Here is a 5,633-nt window from a genome sequence, read left to right on the forward strand (position 1 = left end):
CACACGGCTAATAATCGAGATACAGGACTGCGGATGCCGGTTCTATAGATATCCTCCTCCTCTTCCGCCTCCTCCTCCTCCTTTGAGGAAATGGTTGATGGATATTAGTAGTCTGTGACTCCGTACCGAATAAGCCTTTACCAAGTTATGTTTGGGAAAATGACAGTGCTGACATTTTGAATGATACATTAAGTAATGAACATTTCACTCATGCCTTTGATAAGTTTATGAAATATGATCTAGATAGTACAGATACAATACAGCAGCTATAGAGTTGACAAGGATATTTTCAACAGGCGCCAGGCGATGTCTGAAAGTTAAATACAATAAGTCTAGGAAAAAGAAGACAAGAAATCAGTGGTTTGACAAAAACTGTTATAATTTACGCAGGGAACTAAAATATGCTGCTAAAGCCTTTGATAAAACCCCTAATGATCCAGTTTTGAGATGTAATTATTTCACCCTGAGGCAAAATTACAGAAAGCAACTTAAATTTAATAAACAGCAGTTTACCAAATCATTGATAAACAAACTAGAATTGGCACACGGAAACAGTTCAGGTGAATATTGAAATATCTTGAAGAACCTTAGGAAGAAATCGGGTGTCCCATTGGATGAATCTATACAGTGTAATGATTGGATTTCATATTTTCAGTCATTGTATAATAATAAGTCCACAACAACTGAAGAAAAAATTGTTTCTGAAAAATTGGGAGATTTGGAAAAAATAAAGAGACTAAATACTTACCTTAATACTCCAATAACACATGAGTTATTATCTACCATTAAACAATTGAAAACTAGGAAAGCACCGGGTGAAGACTGCATAAGAAATGAGATGATTAAAGCTAGCAATAATGTGTGTATAAGTAGCATTTTAAAATTGTTTAATCATATACTGGATAGTGGTAAATTTCCTGCATTCTGGAAATCAACATTGTTAGTTCCACTTCACAAATCAGGGGACAAATGTGATCCAAACAATTACAGAGCAATTGCACTTTCAAGTTGTTTATCAAAACTTTTCACATTGGTATAGAACAAACGTCTCATTAAGTATCTAGAGGTCAATGATCTTTTCTCACCTTATCAATTTGGTTTTAGAAAGAATAGACGTACTTCAGACTGTGTATTTTTGTTAAAGACTGTAATTGATAAAATGTTTTCTACTAAAAGTTTGAAAAACTCAAGCTCAAACAAGCTTTATGTAGCTTTTGTAGACTTTAGAAAAGCTTTTGATTCTGTTTGGAGAAAAGGATTATTTCTTAAAATGCAGAGGTTGGGAATAACTGGTGGTTTCTATGATGTTGTAAAATCTATGTATGATAACACTCAGTACAAAATGAAACTACCAAGAGGTATTTCTGATGGGTTTCTTTCTACGTGTGGTGTTAAACAAGTTGTAACCTTTCACCAACTTTATTCAATATTTTTCTGAATGATCTCCCAGGTATTTTTGGTGATATGTCTGATTTTCCAATAGAAATTGGAGACCTGAAAATGAGTTGTATTTTGTATGCTGATGACTTAATACTTATGTCAAAATCTGCAGAAGGTTTACAGAATTGTCTGAATAAGTTACTTTCTTATAGTAAATTATGGGGTCTCACAGTTAATGTAGATAAGACAAAAACAATGGTATTTAACAAGAGTAATCGTTTCATAAACAATGTGGAATTTTATTTTGAAAACAATTTGATTGAAACAGTGAAACATTTTACATATGTTGGTGTTCTTATTACACCAAATGGAAAATTCAAACAAAACCAGAATAATCTTAAAAACAAAGCAATGAAAGCTTCATTTAGCATAAAAAGGTCAATTTCATGTGAAAGAATGTTAAATCCTAGACTTTGCTTAAAACTTTTTGACACATTGATTGTTCCAATTCTTTCATATGCTTCTGAAATTGGGCAACAGAAATCACTAGTACTGATAATTGTCTTGAAAGTCTTTGTATGTCGTTTTACAGATTTATTCTAGGAGTCAGTAAACGTACTCCTTTGGAAGGCATAAGAGCTGAGTTGGGTAGACTACCATTGAAGATCTCACTTTATATGTCTGTTATAAGATATTGGTGTAGACTGAACAGTTTGCCTTCAAATCACATTCTTAAAAAGGCACTCACAGAAAACAGAAAAATTCAATCTTCTTGGGTGAAATTTATTAATCGCAATTTGGGGGATTGTAATCATATACATGTTTTCAGTTCATTGGGAGTGAAATCATATTGTCAACTGAAGAAGAAAATAAAAGAAAATCTTACAAGTGAATATTTGGGTTCATAGAGGAGAAATCTGTTTGATGATGTAAAAAAAATGGAAATGGTAACAAATACGTACATATAGAATTTTCAAAACTGAGTTTGTCTTCGAAAATTACTTAGATTGCTTGTCTGACTTTACACTCCGTAAACATTTGTCCAAATTTAGATTGAGTGACCATAACTTGGGTATTGAAATGGGAAGAAAAAGTAAACCTAGATTACCTTTGAGTGAAAGAATCTGTCAGAGATGTGATTATAATGAAATTGATGATGAATTTCATTTATTATTTTCATGTAAAAATCATACCATCAGTGTATACAGGCACACAGTCCATGTAGCCGACAATTAGATGCAAATGATATGCGGTCAAGGTCTCCTCAACTAACTTTCAGCTGGTTCTTCACTTTCTACTATTTTTATAGTATTTTTTACAAAGGCACAGACTTATTTCTACCTGCAAATTAAAACTGATAGTGATTTTGTAGCTCATTCTTTACTATTTTTCATAGTTTTTGGTAGCCGGTAACAGACACTCGTGTTCGTGTCGGCTACATGGACGATCTGAAGTTCACACGCTATCACAGCAGTACGACTCCAAGCGATCAAATCATAGGGTCATAAGGCGTTATCAGTCATAGCAAGAGTGTAAAAAAATCAACAAATTTATCATTATGAATACTATCCATAAAAATTACATATTTCTGTCATTATTGTATACTTTAAAAAGAACCCTACTGCACTAGAATCCTGAATGACGATTGGTTTTCATGCAAAATTCACGCAGTTGTAGCACAGACCCTCCGAAATATGGTAGTTGCTGCAGTAGCACTGCACTGTGCGGTCACAGTACTGCCTCGGCAGACTCTCTGAACAATAAATAAATACTTATCATCATTTAGGATTCAAGTGTTGTAGGGTACCTTTGTAAGTATACAATAATGACAGAAATATTATTTTTTTATCAAGAATATTCATACTCGTAAATTTATTAATAACAGGGCCTGTAGTACAACTTCGCGAATTTGGTATGAAGACTAATCATCATTCAGGATTCGCATGCTGTACGGCACTTTTGTAACTATACAATAATGACAAATATTTAATTTTATAAACAGTATTCATAATCATAAATTTATAAATATTTTTGCACTCTTGCTATAACTGATAATGCCTTGTGCCCCTGTGATCAAATTGTAAAAAAAAAGCTTGCCATCGAAAACGTGAATACCGATACTATAAAAGTACCCCTCTCCGATTTCCCGACCATTATCATCGCTGGTTCTTTAAGCTTATGGCTGTAACTTTTGATGATTTTTTATCAATTATTTTTGTCAGCCACACTTTCTTGTATTCAGGTTGTCAAACTCCTCCTGTACATGTCTAATAGACCCAATATTGTTGAAAAGAGAATTTTAGTCCGTACCAAAATAAAAATTTTGGTCTACATGTATAAGCTTACACGATGTGCATGCGTTGACAAGCTGGACAGTGGGTGTTTCAATCCTTTAAGGGGTAAAATAAAAACTTGCGTTTGGCATTTAAAGTGTGAAAAGAAATCATAAAAAGTGTACCAGCAAGTGTACAGTGTGTGTTCTTGTAAATACATGTTTTCGTATAACCAATGTCAGCAGATGAATGACCTTCTCAGCCTGCTGGAGGTTGCATACCGGTAATAAGCTAGTTTCAAACACTAAACCCAAAGTGCCACTTTTTTATTTTTTATTTTTTTTCCTTGCATCTCATTTTATCTTCAACATTTTAAAGTAATCATTCAGATGATATATGGAGTATAAAAATCCAAAAGCGAAAGTTTACACCATTTTTAAAGAAACGTTGATAGAGGGAGCTGCATGAAAGCAATGCACTGAATGAAATCAAAAGAAACAACCTGTAGCTCAAGGTTTATGGAAAACGTACCACAATGTCCATGGTCCTGTACTTCAACGAATCAGTTCCCTCGCGTACTTCCCACAATTTTCAATCAACTCATGTCTCCTTTATTTCGGTAGTTTCTTCAGCATCATCCGAATAAAAGACTCTTCCGCACAGTATACTCAAACAGTGCATGAAAAATCTTGCTATCAATACTCTGGAAAGTACGATACGCCGATCGACCGATAATCGAAATATATCTAAATCAATCCATTTGCCAAAAATAACTTAATATTCAGAGCGACTGGTCAGTCCAGAAACCAATCGATCGATAGATCGATCACTGAAAAAGTCAACGCCGAATCCAGGTGACTGGCAATATGTTCGATTGGAATAAGTAGAAAGGGTAAGGATAATTGTCGGCAACATGAAAGTGAAACTATCCATATAATGTACCGGAAAACTTTGTGAAAATAGAGGAAATGATGTCCTTTTATTTCTTAGCTGAAATCTCACCTGTATTTGCATTTATTTGTTTTCTTGTTTTTGCGGTTCTTATTGGATGTAGGAGTATTTTGTTGATGTAGTGTGTGCTTTTTCCAAAGATGGGGTGGGTCTTGAAATCAGGGTTATTGTTAAGAAAACGTGTCACAGAGTATGATATTGAAAAGACTTTCACTAAAACGCTTTGGGAGTTGTATTTATGCAGCCATTGACCTGCCTAAAAGCATAGCAATAGTCCTAAAGACTCCTACCTTAAATTTGAATTCAAAAACAGGGGAAATAATGCTCTGTGTCAGGAAAGTGCTCAGGAGTTCATATTTTCCCTAGCTTCTCACGAAAAGATGGTTAATTTTTTTAAATGTAATTTTATCGTCAGTTAAGACCAACTGAAGGAAGTTTCGTTCTCTGACGTCAAATAGGTTACCCATTTCCAAAATACACATTAAAAGTGTACAGAAGAATTTCATAGTGCAGCCTGATTGGGTGTGTGAAAACGTAGAACGTATGAATGACTGCTCACACCACACTGAAAATATGTCAGAATTGAAAATTAAGGAAATTCATCAGGTATCAGTGGGCTTGCGAGACATCGGTAGTGCCCAAAGTCCCGTCGATCGCAGTGCCAAAAAATCATAAAAATTGCCTTTTATATTTTAAACTTCCAATTTCACACTACAGCGAGTACACGAATGCCTTTGCTTTTCCAAACTTCGATTTGAAGAAACTCCCCAGTTCGTTTCAACGAGTCATTTTAGAGATAAATAATGTTATAATAAAAGGATAGTCATTGTAGGACTACATGGTACATGTAAGGAATATGAGTGGATCGTCAGAGTGAAATTAAAAGCCAATGGTCAACATTTGCCCTGTCATGTAGATGTGCAACTGTATATATTCATGTAAGTGCAAAGGGTGGTATACTTCACAGTCACAGTCCCTCTACCGGCCTACGGAAGTCTAGTTTCACAGTCGAAAAAGGGAATCCCGAAT

Source organism: Ptychodera flava, chromosome 16 (genome assembly GCF_041260155.1).
Source record: "Ptychodera flava strain L36383 chromosome 16, AS_Pfla_20210202, whole genome shotgun sequence".
NCBI lineage: Eukaryota > Metazoa > Hemichordata > Enteropneusta > Ptychoderidae > Ptychodera > Ptychodera flava.